The sequence below is a fragment of the Podarcis filfolensis genome (genome assembly GCF_964270895.1).
Source record: "Podarcis filfolensis genome assembly, chromosome: 14".
NCBI classification, from domain to species: Eukaryota; Metazoa; Chordata; class Lepidosauria; order Squamata; family Lacertidae; genus Podarcis; species Podarcis filfolensis.
In genome coordinates, this window is record NC_139616.1 from 483,186 (window position 1) to 499,911 (window position 16,726).

General features: G+C 48.0%; 1 protein-coding gene across 7 annotated transcripts in view; it reads left to right on the top strand.

The window, feature by feature from the left end:
- The first annotated feature begins 7,217 nt into the window (after positions 1-7,217).
- The window catches only part of SIN3A (SIN3 transcription regulator family member A), a 70,891-nt gene continuing 61,382 nt past the window's right edge, over positions 7,218-16,726 (top strand). For 2 of the 7 annotated variants that reach the window (XM_083586247.1, XM_083586250.1), the window contains exon 1: positions 7,218-7,242. The gene's annotated coding sequence lies outside the window, so the exon portion shown is untranslated. Of the gene's footprint in view, positions 7,243-7,695; positions 9,123-9,478; positions 10,166-16,029; positions 16,706-16,726 lie in introns of those variants that run through there. The other 5 variants (XM_083586252.1, XM_083586253.1, XM_083586246.1 and 2 more) reach the window with 5 other exon arrangements.

Genomic DNA, 16,726 nt, shown 5'->3' on the forward strand with positions numbered 1-16,726 from the left:
CAAGGATGTCCTCTTTCCCCATTACTATTTAATCTCTGCCTGGAACCATTAACAAGAGCAATAATTCAGGATGAGCATATCAAGGGTGTAAAACACAACAAACATAATTACAAAATTCTATTATTTGCAGATGATAACCTTTTATTTATTACAAAACCAGAAGATACAATTCCAAAAATTATGAAGAAAATAAAAACCTTTGGCAGAATATCGGGATATTCTATAAACTGGACAAAATCAGAGATTTTACCAATTGGGCCAAGGGCTACATTGTATAGAAACCATCAATTTCGGATGTGCAAAGACTTTATCAAATACTTGGGTATAATGATTTCATCAGATATAGACCAAATTGTAAAATTAAATTTGAATCAAATTATAAATGAGATTTCTTTTGATATAGAAAGGTGGTGACCTCTAAACCTCTCCCTTTGGGGAAAGGTTAACGTCCTCAGAATGAATGTTGTTCCAAAGCTTTTATACATTCTTAGAGGATTACCAATACATATTCCCAAATTTTATTTCCAAAAAATAAATCAACTATTTAGATTGTGCCTGTGGGGTACAAAGCCACCAAAAATATCACTACATAAAATGCAACTGCCAACTAAGGAAGGCGGCTTTGGTCTCCCAAATCGGGAACTATATCACGAGGCCTACCTGCTGAGTAAGACTAATGACTGGAGAACTAGCAGGAATCCCAATTGGGCTACTCTCGAGTATAGTTTCTTTGAACCTCTTATAGGGTGGACTAAACTTGGCTCCAATTTTATGAAATATCCTATTATCCTGGAGACTATTAAAGCACCTATAAAAATTTGGATGAATATAAATAAAAATAATAAAGATGACCCCTATCAGCATGAGAAATTAACAATATCGGCCAGCCCAAAATTAAAAATTGGAAATAAAGTAATAATTTGGCAAAATTGGATGAAAAAACGTATTTTGACATTGAATCAATTAATTGATGAAAATTACAAATTTGTGGAATATAAGACTTTGCAAGTAAAGTATGGATTAACCAGTGAAACACAATGGCAATACATCCAATTGAAACATATGTTGGAAAGGCAGTTTGGCTATAGCAGCATTGGAAACACCCATGCTGCTACAAGATTTAATCCCTGCAACAAAAACAAAAAACTCTACACTTGCACTAAATAGAACCCTACTCAACAGGAAGAAATATGATTTAGAATATGATAGACAAAAATGGAGTGAAGAGTTAGGGGTACATATAACAAATGATATATTGGAGTCAAGTATAAAATCAACAGAACTAGCCTCTATGGATCTAAGACTAAGACTTATTCAGCAGAAAATAATATTCAGAGTCCACTAGACTCCAGCAAAACTATAGCAGAAGAAAATAACAAGTGCAGACAACTGCTGGAGATGTGGGAGTAAAAATGCGAACCTAGTACATAAGAGTACCATAGTACTTAGTACTATACTACTTAGTACTACTTAGTACCATAGTACTTAGTACCATATGTCAGGAGTGCTCTGATGGTGTTTCCTGCTTGGCAGGGGGTTGGACTCAATGGCCCTTGTGGTCTCTTCCAGCTCTATGATTCTATGATTCTAAGATGATTAACCGCCTGATGATAGGATCATTTTGGTGCGACGTGAGGATACTTATAGTAAGAGTAATAAAAAGAAATTGTTATTTAGGGGAATTGAATTGAATTTTAAATTATATTCTGGAAACGTGGGAGATTTCAAGGGGTCAAAAAAAATGGGTGTACCGTGCTATATTAGAAGCAAAAAAACTTTTTTGATGAATTGGAAGAGCCGCAAAACAATTCCATTGAGCACATGGATTGATAATATGGACAGATTAGCTACATGTGAATGAATTGCATGTCGACGCAAATTAAGAATGGATAAATATGAAGAAATCTGGAATTAATATTTAAGCGATAAGGCGGATAGTGGGGGGAAGTGGGGGGAGGAGAGAGAGGTGGGAAAATATTGTTTAAAAGGTGCAGTCATAGGTATATCAGTGTATTTAAATCTGAATTGTCAAATTGTGTTATTATTGATATTATGGTTTTTGTTGAAGTGTCTTTTGCAGTTGTTGTTTGTATCGAAAAAATGATTAAATAATTAAAAAAATAATAATTTCATAATTTTTGACCTGGCAATATATCGCAAATCATGATGTTATTCTTTATACTTTCTCTCTCTTATCTACTCTAATCTGTTTGCCAGCTGAGGATAACACTTCATTTATCTGCAAACCAGTGCCACAATAAATCTGTTAGCCTTTAAGATGTCACAAGACTCTTATTTCATGTTGGAACTGCAATGGGTTTTCCCTCTGGAAGTTGCCTAATATCTAAAACATTGATTAGAGTTTTCACTGTTATATTTTGACAATTTGAGTATGGTTGCTGTATATTGAAGTCTTTTAGGCACAACAATTAATAAGTAATTAAAGAGGTTTTAGATTGTAGTGTTCACGTATAGATGCTTGCATAAAAACCAACCTTTCTTTCAGCAGGTTAATTTGGAAGAATTGTTTTTGGACATAGACACAAACCTTAAATTAAAGCTGTGCACACTTCTAGCTGTGCTCCTCCCCAACCCTGCAATGCTTTGAGCTGCATTGATCCGTTTTTCCAATGAAAATATATGCCTTTATTTGCTTAGTTAGTAAAACAATTGTTTGAACTAATTTTATTGTTCATTTTCAGATATGGGTTCTGGGAAAGATGCTAATATCTGTGCTGAAACATTTCTAGAGTCTGCCAGTATTTTGGGGACCTTTGCTATTTGTTATGAGCGTGAGCCCCTTCATGGATCACTGCCTTGCCGTGGCGAAGGGGCTTGAATAACTCAGAGAAGCTATGAACTATGCCGTGTAGGGCCACCCGAGATGGACAGGTCATAGTGGAGAGTTTTGACCAAACATGATCCACCTGGAACAGGAACTGGCAATCCACTCCAGTATCCCTGCCAAGAAAATTCCATGGACAAAGACAACAGGCATATAAAAATTATGACGCTGGAAGATGAGCCCCTCAGGTCGGAAGGCGTCCAACATGCTACTGAGGAAGAGCGGAGGACAAGTACAAGTAGATTCAGAACTGATGAAGCGGCTGGGCCAAAGCCGAAAGGTCGCTCAGTTGCGGATATGCCTGGAAGCGAAAGGAAAGTCCAATGCTGTAAAGAAAAATATTGCATAGGAACCTGGAATGTAAGAACCATGAACCTGAGTAAGTTGGATGTGGTCAAAAATGAGATGGCAAGAATAAATATTGACATCCTGGGCATCAGTGAACTAAAATGGACAGGAATGGGCGAATTCAGTTCGGATGACCATCATATCTACTACTGTGGGCAAGAAACCTGTAAAAGAAATGAAGTGGCCCTCATAGTCAACGAAAGAGTGGCGAAAGCTGTGCTGGGATGCAATCTCAAAAATGATAGAATGATCTCGATACGAATCCAAGGCAGACCTTTTAACATCACAGTAATCCAAGTTTATGCACCAACTACTGGTGCTGAAGAAACTGAAATTGACCAGTTCTATGAAGACTTACAACACCTTATAGAAGTGACACCAAAGAAGGATGTTCTTCTCATTACAGGGGATTGGAATGCTAAAGTAGGGAATCAAGAGATAAAAGGAACAACTGGCAAGTTTGGCCTTGGAGATCAAAACGAAGCAGGGCAAAGGCTAATAGAGTTCTGTCAAGAGAACAAGCTGGTCATCACAAACACGCTTTTCCAACAACACAAGAGACTACTCTACACATGGACATCACCAGATGGGCAGCATCAAAATCAGATTGATTATATTCTCTGCAGCCAAAGATGGAGAAGCTCTATACAGTCAGCAAAAACAAGACCTGGAGCTGACTGTGGCTCAGATCATCAGCTTCTTATAGCAAAATTCAAGCTTAAACTGAAGAAAGTAGGAAAAACCACTGGGCCGGTAAGATACAATCTAAATCAAATCCCTTATGAATACACAGTGGAAGTGAGGAACAGGTTTAAGGATTAGATTTGGTGGACAGAGTGCCTGAAGAACTATGGATGGAGGCTCGCAACATTATACAGGAGGCAGCAACGAAAACCATCCCAATGAAAAGGAAATGCAAGAAAGCAAAGTAGCTGTCCAACGAGGCCTTACAAATAGCAAGGGAGAGAAGGCAAGCAAAATGCGAGGGAGATAGTGAAAGATACAGGAAATTGAATGCAGATTTCCAAAAAACAGCAAGGAGAGACAAGAAGGCCTTCTTAAACGAGCAATGCAAAGAAATAGAGGAAAACAACAGAATGGGAAGAACCAGAGATCTGTTCAAGGAAATTTGAGATATGAAAGAAACATTTCGTACAAAGATTACCATAATAAAGGATAAAAGTGGTAAGGACCTAACAGAAGCAGAAGACATCAAGAAGAGGTGGCAAGAATACACAGAGGAATTATACCATAAAGATATGGATGGCTCGTACACCCCAGGTAGTGTGGTTGCTGACCTTGAGCCAGACATCCTGGAGAGTGAAGTCAAATGGGCCTTAGAAATCACTGCAAATAACAAGGCCAGTGGAAGTGATGATATTCCAGCTGAACTATTTAAAATTTTAAAAGATGATGCTGTTAAGGTACTACACTCAATATGCCAGCAAGTTTGGAAAACTCAGCAGTGGCCAGAGGATTGGAGAAGATCAGTCTACATCCCAATCCCAAAGAAGGGCAGTGCCAAAGAATGCTCCAACTACCACACAATTGCACTCATTTCACACACTAGCAAGGTGATGCTTAAAATTCTACAAGGTAGGCTCAAGCTGTATGTGGACCTAGAACTCCCAGAAGTGCAAGCTGGATTTAGAAGAGGCAGAGGAACCAGAGACCAAATTGCAAACATGCGCTGGATTACGGAGAAAGCTAGAGAGTTCCAGAAAGACATCTACGGTATTTCTGCTTCATTGACTATGCAAAAGCCTTTGACTGTGTCAACCACAGCAAACTGTGGCAAGTTCTTAAAGAAATGGGAGTGCCTGATCACCTCATCTGTCTCCTGAGAAATCTCTATGTGGGACAAGAAGCTACAGTTAGAACTGGATATGGAACAATGGATTGGTTCAAAATTGGGAAAGGAGTACGACAAGGCTGTATATTGTCTCCCTGCTTATTTAAATTATATGCAGAAGTCATCATGCAAAAGGCTGGGCTGGATGAATCCCTAGCCGGAATTAAGATTGCCAGAAGAAATATCAACAGCCTCAGATATGCAGATGACACAACCTTGATGGCAGAAAATGAGGAGGAATTAAAGAACCTTTTAATGAGGGTAAAAGAGGAGAGCGCAAAATATGGTTTGAAGCTCAACATCAAAAAAATGAAGATCATGGCCATTGGTCCCATCACCTCCTGGCAAATAGAAGGGAAAGAAATGGAGACAGTGAGAGATTTTACTTTCTTGGGCTCCATGATCACTGCAGATGGTGACAGCAGTCACAAAGTTAAAAGACGCCTGCTTCTTGGGAGAAAAGCAATGACAAACCTAGACAGCATCTTAAAAAGTAGAGATATTGCCTTGCCGACAAAGGTCTGTATAGTTAAAGCTATGGTTTTCCCTGTAGTGATGTATGGAAGTGAGAGCTGGACCATAAAGAAGGCTGATCGCCGAAGAATTGATGCTTTTGAATTATGGTGCTGGAGAAGACTCTTGAGAGTCCCATGGGCTGCAAGAAGATCAAACCTCTCCATTCTTAAGGAAATCAGCCCAGCTCGCTGGAAGGATAGATCCTGAAGCTGAGGCTCCAATACTTTGGCCACCTCATGAGAAGAGAAGACTCCCTGGAAAAGACCCTGATGTTGGGAAAGATGGAGGGCACAAGGAGAAGGGGACGACAGAGGACGAGATGGTTGGATAGTGTTCTCGAAGCCAGCAGCATGAGTTTGACCTAACTGTGGGAGGCAGTGGAAGACAGAAGTGCCTGGCGTGCTCTGGTCCATGGGGTCACGAAGAGTCGGACATGATTAAACAACAACAAATGAGTGTGATCCACCTTGAGTCCTGTAGGTATAGGGCGACATACAAATTTAATAGTGATAAAATAATAATGTGTGTTAAAGGTAAAGGTACCCCTGCCCGTACGGGCCAGTCTTGACAGACTCTAGGGTTGTGCGCTCATCTCACTCTAGAGGCCAGGAGCCAGCGCTGTCCGCAGACACTTCTGGGTCACGTGGCCAGCGTGACGAAGCTGCTCCGGCGAACCGGCGCCAGAGCAGCACACGGAACGCCGTTTACCTTCCCACTATAAAGCGGTACCTATTTATCTACTTGCACTTTAAGGGTGCTTTCGAAGTGCTAGGTGGGCAGGAGCTGGGACCGAATGACGGGAGCTCACCCCGCCATGGGGATTCGAACCGCCGACCATGCGATTGGCAAGTCCTAGGCGCTGAGGTTTTACCCACAGCGCTACCCGCGTCCCTCCTAATGTGTGTTAGGACTGGGCAATCTATTGTCCAGAACTGGTTCAAAGTCTATATTGTGATATTAGTTTTATAATTTTTGAGTTGGCAATATTGTGAATCATGGTGTGCTATGCAAAAATCATGATGTGGGGGAAACCGTGAAACCAGCCAATGCCTCTACATAGCTCCATTCTTATTTCAGACATCATGATATATCAGTATATCATGGTGTTTGATTGGTGATATATCATCATGTTGAAAATCAGATATTGCAGTCCTAGAGTTTATAAAGTTATGCATGGTACAGAGAAAGTGGATCGAGAAACGTTGCTCTCCGTCTCTCACAATACTCAGACTCAGGGACACCCAACGAGGCTGAACGGTGAAAGATTCAGGACAGAGAAAGTGCAGCACTTTCCCCACCGACGAACTGGCGGAAGAGGCTGTTGGCGGGGCGGGAGGGGGCTCTTGGGCGGCATCCTGCCGGCGGGTTGCCCCGGGGGCATCTGCTTGGCTGCGGTGGGCAGAGGATCCGGCAGCCGCTCCGCTCCTGTTCTCGGGGAGCCCAGCTGGACGCCCTTGCAGCAGGCGGGAAAGCGCTTCTGCAGCCCAGGGGCCTCCCGGAGTTCCTTCGACCGCTCACCGGCCGGAAGCCGCCTTCCCGCGCGGAGCCCGAGCGCTCCGGGGGGCGTGGCCTAACTGTGTCGGGTCAGTCCCCGCCCCAACCACCGCGATTCTTCCGCCAGCAGCCAATCCGCTTCGGGGGGCGTTCCCTCCCATTCAGGATTCCTCGTCCGGCTTGGAGGGTATGTAACAGCTGCTTCCCAGCGCGTCCCCCCGAGGTGCCCTTTGGAAAGCGGGGGGCTGGCGGGGGAGGGGCTGCGGAGCCGGGCCGCGAGGTGGGGAGGGCGGCGGGGGCTTGGCTCGCTCGCCTGCCTGCCTGCCCGCCGGGCGCGGCGCCTTCTCTCCGGCGCGGCTCCGGATTCCGCTCTGTCCCAAAGCGGCCGAGGGAGGAGCGAGGGACCCTCCGCCTCTCGGCGCCCCCTCGCCCCTCTTTCCCCCGAAGCAAAAGCGCTGCCGGGGGTCAGAGGGGCGAGGGCGGGCTTGCAGCGCCCGCTTCTGGCCTCGGGCCGGCGGGGAGAGTTGGAAGCCCGCCGCGCACCGGCTCCCGGGCCGGATGTGGTCTCGACGCTGCTCCCTCCGCCCCTTTTCCTGGCGGGGCGGGAGGACGGCTGTTACTAGCCGGGGAGCGTCATTCTGTGGCCGAATCGCGCGTGTGTCGCGTGTCTGGGCATCCGCGGCTGCTCCCTCCCCCTCCGCGGGGAAGTCTCGCTTCCGATTTCGTTTTCCGCCGCGCTCCATCCTCGCTCGCTGCCGGGCGGGCGAGGGTTCCCCCGGTGGCGCCTGTGCCGGGATGGCGCGCCTCGCTCGCCTGGCTGGCGGGCGCCCTCCTTGCAACTAACGCGGAGTTGTGGCACTTCGTCTCCTCCTCGCGCGGCTGGCTTCTGGGTGGCTCGCTTGCCAGATCCGCCGGCCGCCTTCGCATTAACTCTCCCGCTCCCACGGGGGGGGGGGAGTCTCTTTAACGTGGCGTCCCGATTTTCCCACAACGAGAGGAGGCGCAAAACCTCCCACAAAAACCTGGCTGGCGTGCGATTGCCGAGGGGATCTCCGTATTATTTTTTTAATCACTTAAATCATACGCGGGGCTTGGCTGCTTTTTGGGTGTGCGTGTGAACGGGGTGCTGGGAAAACAACCAAGGCAACGGGCAGAGAAGCGGGCGGGAGGGCGGCCCATTCGGAGGTCTTTCTCTCCCCTCCCCTCGCGCCCGTTTGCTCGGGAGTAGACGGCGCTGCGCTTCGCGGGGCTGGGCAGGAAGAGGGACGGCGGCCTCCGTTGTTTACGGCGCAGCTTTGACGGGCAGCTCCCCCCCCCCGAAGTGCGTGGATTTGGAGGCGGGACGCCGCGCTCTCGCCGGGATGGCCCCTCCCGCTGCCATCTCGTCGAAGAGGGCCGAGCTTCCAGGGCGGGGGAGGCGCCGCCGCAATTCGGATCGTGCCGTTGGTCAAGAATGTGACTCGTAATACCCGAGGGGAGCGGCGAGGGAGCGCGCCTTTCTCCTTGAAGCGGATTGGGGCAGGGCGGAAAACGGGCTCCGCCTCCTTCCCTGTTATGGTTGGGAGGCGGGGGGGGGGGAGGTGACGGCTGTTTGAAAGCATCCCGGAAGTGAAACTGAAATTCGGTTGCAGGGGAGGAGTAGAATAAGAGCGATCTAAGGAGCCGGTCCCAGGGATCGTGCTCCCTCGCGACATTTCGGCAGGCTTGAGTTGCACGAGGGGTCGGTGCGCTAAAGGCCGTTGAGTCCTCCATGTGCAGAAGCAGTACATCTGCAGAGGAATCTGGCTGCCCGGCGTCCGGTGCAGTGGCTGATCCTGCAGGGCTGCTCTTGTGCCTCTAGGAAACAGAAAGGGAACATCCGACCTGTGGAATCGCAGGTACTTCAGCCTTCCTCAATCTGGCACCCTCCAGATGGAACTATGTGGGAGTTATAGTTCAGTGCATCTGGAGGGCGCCAGGTTGGCGAAGGCTAGGTAGAAGCAGAGCCGGTTTCTCTCGCCATCAGTTCTGCTATACCATTGGCTCAAATAGCGTCTCTCTTTGCCCATTGGAGTAGAAATGGTATGGGTGGGGGTTAGTTAAAGGGACCCCTGACTATTAGGTCCAGTCGTGGCCGACTCTGGGGTTGCGACGCTCATCTCGCTTTATTGGCCGAGGGAGCCGGCGTACAGCTTCCGGGTCATGTGGCCAGCATGACTAAGCCACTTCTGGTGAACCAGAGCAGCGCACGGAAATGCCGTTTACCTTCCCACCGGAGCGGTACCTATTTATCTACTTGCACTTTGACGTGCTTTCGAACTGCTAGGTTGGCAGGAGCAGGGACCGAGCAACGGGAGCTCATCCCGTTGCGGGGATTCGAACCGCCGACCTTCTGATCGGCAAGTCCTAGGCTCTGTGGTTTAACCCACATAGTTAAACCACAGAGGGGGTTAGTTAGAGCCATGGAAAATTCACTATTGACTGTCGCAAAGATAGGAAGCACCCAGATTTAGGGCAGGTATAGGAACCCCAGAGGCCAGGGAGAAAGCTTGTGGGATACCCAGAGACGGATGGGCTTGGGGTGGGATGGAGCACAGCTCCTGGCGCTTTTGCCTTTCAGAAGAGGAATCTGGGACTCTCTGCCACCTTCCTGCAAGAGCTGCCACAACAAAGCTCATCTCTCCATCCTGCCTTGTGCAGAACCTCAGGGAGGGCTAGGACACATCTTCCTCCTTGTACAAGAAAAAGGGGTGGAGGCTGTTGAACAGCCAGCATTGTGGCTTCTGCCTGTGTGTCTTGGGGGCTCTGGATTAAAAGTTGTTCCTGGAGAGAACAGTTGCTTTGCATGCAGAAGGGCCAGGTCCCATCCTTGGCATCTGCTGGAAGGGCAGGGAGAGATGCTTGAGGAGCCGCTGAGCTTGGTGGACCCACAGTCTGACTTAATGTAAGGCAGCTTTGCTGGTTGCTCTGTTGCCTTCTTCCATCATGACTTGAATGCCAAATACCTTTGAATGCTGTGGGCGCCTTTCATTTCCCCCTCAGTGATTGTCCTGCCTGCCCCTGTGTTTCCTCACCAGCTCCAGGACACCTGAGAAGGCACTTGATGAGTCTCTGTCATCCTTTGCTCCTAGGTGAGGCATGTCTTCACCCATAAGGCTGCTTTAAAACAACAATAATAATACGAAGCCTGGCAGATAACTCCCATATGGGGGAGGGTTGCAACATTTGGGGGTTTGTGGGGGAAGGTGAGTATTAGGGAGCATATTATAGAGGTACAGTCGTACCTCGGAAGTGGAACAGAATCTGTTCCAGAAGTCTGTTCTAATTCTGAAATGTTCAGCTTCCAAAGCACGGAAGCTGCAGAAGCCCCAGCGGATGTTCGGATTCCGAAAGAACGTTCGAAAGCTGAAACACTCACTTCTGGTTTTCAATCGTTCGGGAGCCAGAACGTTAGACTCCCAATGTGTTCGGGAGCCGAGGTACGACTGTATATGAAATTATGCATCTCATGGAGAAAGTGGAACCCAGTGGGATTGTCCCATGAAGCCAAATGTTGGAGGATTCAGGATAGACAGAGGACTTGTTCACACAGCACACTTTGTTTATTTATGTACTGCATTTATATGCCACCTTTATCTTCCTATGAGCTCAAGGTGGTTGTACATGGTTATCTTCCTAATTTGATCCATACAACAACCTAGTGAGGAAGGTGACTGGCCCAAGGTCACCCAGGGAGCTTTGTGGCTGAGTGGGGGGCTGTGGCCACCAACTTGGATGGAGGCTTTGCAAAGGAAAGGGGTTTAAACAAACTCGGGGAAGAGCAGGCTCTCAGTAGCTAGTAGCCACAATGACCATTACAATGACCCTCTTGGAGGCGGCATCTCCTGAATATCAGTTACCTGGATTTGCAGGTGAACAGAGTGCTCCTCATGCCCTTTTGGTGGGCTTCCCCTGATGGGCATCTGGGTGGCTCTTGCGAGGAGGACAAGATGCTAGACGGGATGGGCCTTTGGCCTGATCCAGCACGGTGTGTCTTCTGTTCTTCAAAGCAATCTTTTCTAGTCTTTAGGGGCAGTAAATTCTCTGGAGTTCAGTCTGTAAATCAAAGCAGAGGACTGTTTTATGAGGAGTCAAATCCAACCCTGTTAAGTTCAAGTGGTAGGTTTCAAGTTGTTTTTTAACTCCTTGATCTCAACAGGAAGTGGTTTTTACTCTTGCTCCACTGGTCTTTGACAATCATACGTAACTCTTTCTCTCTTTCAGACTTCAGCATTTTTCTTTTGCTGCCTGCAAAATTTTGAAGGATCTCCTTTTCCTCTTGGTGGTGTTGGGGTGTCAGAACCGGTACGGTGCAGGGAGGCAATAAAACGTCAAGAGTTTGGGGCAAAAGTTACTTAGGAGAACTAAACAAGCTTCCGTGGGACAATATTATTTCATCCGTGTCTTCCCTACCTTCGTAACTTTATGATAGCTGTTGTGTGACGATGCCATTGCAGGCTGAGGTAACACCCAGTGAATTTCATGGTTGTGTAAGGATTTGGATGCAGGTTTCCTCAGTCTGGATCCCAACTGTCTGGCGCAGAGCTTTCCAAAGTGTGTGTCATGACACATTGTGTTGGCTGCAGTGTGTAGGTGTGTATCACGAATGCTCCCTGCGCTCCTCCCGGGGCTGGAAAGAGGTTAGTTTAACCTCCGGTTTGCTAGTAAAACTGAATTACCGTGTCACAAAATGATGCATGTCTAAAAAATGTGTCCCCAACATGAAAAGTTTTGAAAGCTCTGGTCTAGAACACAGCTTTTGGGAGAAACCCCCCCACAGAATTGGACCAGCGTTTTCAATAGTGTTAGATAGATAACCAAGGTGTCAAATAGCCAGGGCTGCTGCAACAAACAGCTGTGCAAGCCTTTGGGCAGCAGAGACATGAAAGGGCATCAGAGGAGGGAGGGACAGAGGGCAGTGTTGCCCACGGCACCTCTGACTGTTAATCAAGGCACCCCAGGGTGCCATGGCACACTTGCTGAAAAGCCACTGCCTTAAACCAAGGTTGTGGTCACCAAAACGGAATGTATAGTTGCCATTTTTCCTATTTTTCATATGATGGCCTGGCTATGATTCTCAGTTAACCATCTGGCTAGTTCACTGCCAACCTTGAGCTAGGTTAAGAGCTTGGAGAACTTAAAGAAGAAAAGTCACTTGATTGAGGGACAGTCTGCATATATATTGGCCTATTCCACCCTGTTCAGGCAGAACAGAAAAAGCAATTTGGTTCCAGAAATTCATTCTGATTTTGCAGATAAAACGGAATTCTACAAAATGGGATATTAGTGTGTGAAAACAGTTCAGAGCCAATGATCCCTAGATGACTAAGATGACAGGTGCCATCCTGGCGCCCAGGCATCTTCACTTGGTTGCAAGTGGTTGAAAGCCAGGTGCAAAATGTGCCTGGCTAATTTCAAACACTGGGTCGATCTGCTTTTTCTGTCATGTTTATGAGAAGGGCATGAAGGCAGTGGTCCTCCTCAGGAGCTGATACTCACAGGTGCTTTTAGATGTGGAGGTTTTATGTAGCTAATGTGGCCAATCACTGATGGCAGACTTGGTTATCCATGAATTAGTCCACTTTTCTCTACCTTTTTAAAGCCATCACACTGAATCAAATCCTAGAGATTTCCAGCTAAGTGAATATAATTATTTCCCCACATTTAGCTTAGGCGCCGTCTTCTGAGGGACAGAGTTTCTATTAATTCAAGCCCAGTCATGTTGGCTGATTTATTTTTACTTCTTTTTTTTAAAGAGTCAGGCTAATGTGAACGTCTGCTGTGCAGCAGCTGCAAGTCGGAGGTGTTCCTGGTGACGGAAGCGGCTTAATTGCTAGTAGCTTTATCCATGTGGGAAAATGTGTGGACAAGCAATGCTCTGAGCATGTGTGGCTGCCATCTTCACAATTATGGGATTTGCTGGGTGATGATGCACCACTTTGGAGCTTCTTGGGCAATGCTTGTGTTTGCTGCTTCCAGGATAAAATCATGCTCCCAAATAGTGGATCTGAAATCCAAGAAGCAGCCTCCTCTCATGTATGCTGTGATGAACTTGGGCATAAGCAGAGACTGTGTCACCTTCCTGCCCTTTGATCTGGCCCAGATATCATTGTTGGAAGGAGTGGGTGAGTTTAATATGTAACTACTGGTGACAGCTGGGTGGAATCCTAGAATTGCAGAGTTGGAAGGGACCCCAAGAGTCATCTAGTCCAACCTCCTGCAATGCAGGAATCTTAGCAAAAACATCTATGACAGGCGGTCATCCAACTTCTGCTTAAAAACCTCCAAGGAAGGAGAGTCCATCACCTCCTGAGGAAGTCTGTGCCACTGTCAAACAGCTCTTGTTACTTTTTCCCAGGATGACAAGGAGTACTCTTCGGGTTTGGTCAGCAGCTACAAATGCCCCTAACAGATACTTCTTTCAACCCACATTGTACCAGCTTCCTTGCAAAAACATCATGGGGGACTTTGTCAAAAGCCTTACTAAAATCAAGATACGCTATGTCCACAGCATTAGGTTAGGGGAGTAAACAATCACTTCTTGTTTTTAAGCAGGAACTGTAATGTAATTGTGCCTTGTGGAGTGCTTGTATTCAGTGTTCTAGCCAGCCATGCCTTCTCTTGGGATACTCCATTCCATTACAGCTGTACCTTGGTTCTCTCAGACCAAAGCTTTGCATGAAATCACATGTGGGAGAGACTTCTCCCTGATTTGGGTGCTAGCCCATTTCCCTTCTGACCAGTGCTTTTTAAAAAAGAAAATAGGTGCCAGTACTGCATATCCTTGAGTACCCCCAGAAAAAACATTGCTTCTGACCATTCTATGTCAAGCAGCTCAACAAGTCCCTACAAGATGCAGTTGCAAGAATAATTTTTTGGGGAGCATGCAAATGTGGAAGGACCATAGCTCAGCAATAGAGCTGCTGTTTTTGCACACAGAAGACACCAGGTTCAGTCCCTGGCATCTCCCTGCCTGAAACCCTGGAGAGCTGCTGCTCGTCTGTGGACAGGACTGAGCTTGGTGGGCCAAGTGTCTGGCTTATGGATGTAGTGAGCTGCCTAATTCCATTTCTTCTTGTTGCTCTGTGGTTTCTGCCATTCCATAATGTAGATGGGCTGTTTTCTTTTGCATCTGTAGTGTGTATATGTATACATAAATAGGCAAGAGGATGCATTAAGACATGGAACCAGACCCACACAGCAGGAGAGAATGTTCATCGTACCAGTGACTGGTGGTCTGTGCATTTTGCTGCACCTGTGCTCTTTTTTTGTAGAGAAACACACATATTGAGCCCCGTCTTTTGATACTTTCACTCACACACAGTTCTGAGTATATTTTCATGGCACTGGGAGCATCAGAAACATTATGCCCTCTTCTAAGGAGTTCCTAGCTGGAAAATCATTGGTTTAATGCAGTGGTTACAAACTTCATACACCGCCTTGAGCTCCTTGGAAGAAGGTGGTATATAAATGTAATAAATAAATAAATAATACATACACGGAGAGATAAACTGTACTTTACAGAATTTTGCTGTTCTGGAAGTTGTTTTTGTTACCAAAGCAGCCTATAAACTCATGCCACCTGAAGGTTTGGAATGGACTCCTACATGTCAGAGCCTGGCTAGCTTAGCTGGTAGAGCATGAGACTCTTGCTCTCAGGGTTATGGGTTCAAGCCTCACATTGGACAAAAAGATTCCTGCATTGCAGGGGCTGGACTAGAAGTCCGCCATGGACCCATCCAACTCTACAATTCTATAATGCGTTTCATTTGATCAGAACTGCGACTCAAGACATACATCATTGACTTGGAGAGGCAGGTTGTGTTGCTACCCTTTAAACTGGATGTTCAGGTGTGAGTGTACATGAGTGTAGGTTTAGGATGGGCAGGTGTCTTACCTCCGGAAGAAAGCAAAGCTGATGTAAGAGCAAATGAGTTTTCTAAGACTGCAATTTCCCAAACCAGTCATTGTGTACATAAATCTCTTGTGTGATGATGCACCAGCATTAAAGTTTGGGGGTGGGGGAGAGCATTTGCAAGCTAACTATACACATTTTTAAAACATACTTAGCGTTGTTTTGGTGGCTGGGCTCTCTTTTTGCTTAAAAATGTGCTTCCCCAGTGTATATATTAAAAAGAGGACAGATAGCAAGCAAAGTAGTTTTTGTTTTTGGTCTGCAGATGTATAGCGATCATTGTGAGGACTGAATTTCTATGTAACACTGCAGCTTGTACAGTACTTGGTTTGGGACAATTCTTTGGGAATTGGCTCTCATGATGCTGGCAAGGTGTCCTGAATGTTTTTAAGAATTCACTATTTTCTGGGGTTGGTTGCCTGTGACAATGAAAACAGTCAGGAGATCCAATTGAGTATTCTCAGGGTATCAAACTCTGTGAAGTTTAAATTCTGTGACTGACTTAAATAGGTGGTACAAGTCTATACATGTTTCCTTGGAAGTAAGGACCACTGAACAGAGCAGGAGTTATTCCGAGGTAAGAATGCATAGGATTGCAACAGTTCTTTATTGCCAGAGGCTAGAAACTTGAATGCTAACAATCCTTTGGAAATCTCCGTAAACACAAGGGGGACTTGATAAATGTTTTTCCTAACCCCAAGCTGTCGGACCTTCTGCGCACCAGTATTTTCAGAAATTATTCCCGGCGACTGTTTTTTGCGGGCATTTCTACTTCGCGGCCGTATGGTAGCTCTGGCAACCTGTTGCCCCGGGGCCGCCCGCCTTCCTCCCGAGAGCGCGCGCTGTGGCGCTGCTCGCCTGCGTTTGTCTGGCGCGCGGCGGCGTCAGCCGGGGGTTCTCGAAGCGCGCCCCGCTGCGGCGTGTTGGCGGCGCCGCGTTCCCGGCCGGGGCCCGCGCGCGCCTGGCGCCCCACGGGCCCCTCCTTTCCTGCCGGCCGGGCGGCCGCCCTTTGCCGAGGCCGCTTTGGCCGCCACGAGCCGCGATGTAAACATTCCACAAAAGGGCTCCTGCAGCCACCCAGGTGGGCGGGGCTGCCTCTCCGCCTCCTCGAGCGACGGCTTTCTCCGCCACCAGCGGGCCTGGGGCCGTGCTTCGCCATCCAATGGGCGAACGGGAAGGGCGGGCCTTTGATTCCGATACGGAATTTTTTTTAGCCTTCTCCCCCTTCCTCCTACAACCCTCCTTTCGCATCCCCTTCCTGGGAGCCGTCGCCCAATCGAGGCAGCGGAAGCTGGCCAGCGCCGCGCGGCAATTGGCGGGGAGGCTGAGCGGCGTCAGCGCCGCCCAATGGCCGTGCGGGAGGCCGCCCCGGGGGCAGGGGAGAGGCGGGATTTCCCAAGGAACAGAGAAGCGGGCAGTGCTCGGCGGCGGCGGCCGTCCTGAGGCGGTTGGTCTGGGCAACCTGCTCCCTTGCTGCTGCCTTCGCTTCCCTTCGCCCGCTTCCCTTCGAGCGGCGCCCCCGCCGCGAGCTGCCTCGCCGCCCTGCTCGGTGTGGGGGACGCGGGGCGGGCAGACGGAGGCCTGGCTTGGCCTTCGGCTCCTGACGAGGCTCCCAGCCCCGCCGCCTGAGGAGAAAGCGGCAACGGCGGGGAGCGAGAGGCGGCGGGCGCCTTGAGCGCGAGGAGGACGGCAAGTACGAGGCGGCGGCGGCGCTGAGGTGAGCAGAAGGTGCGAGCGG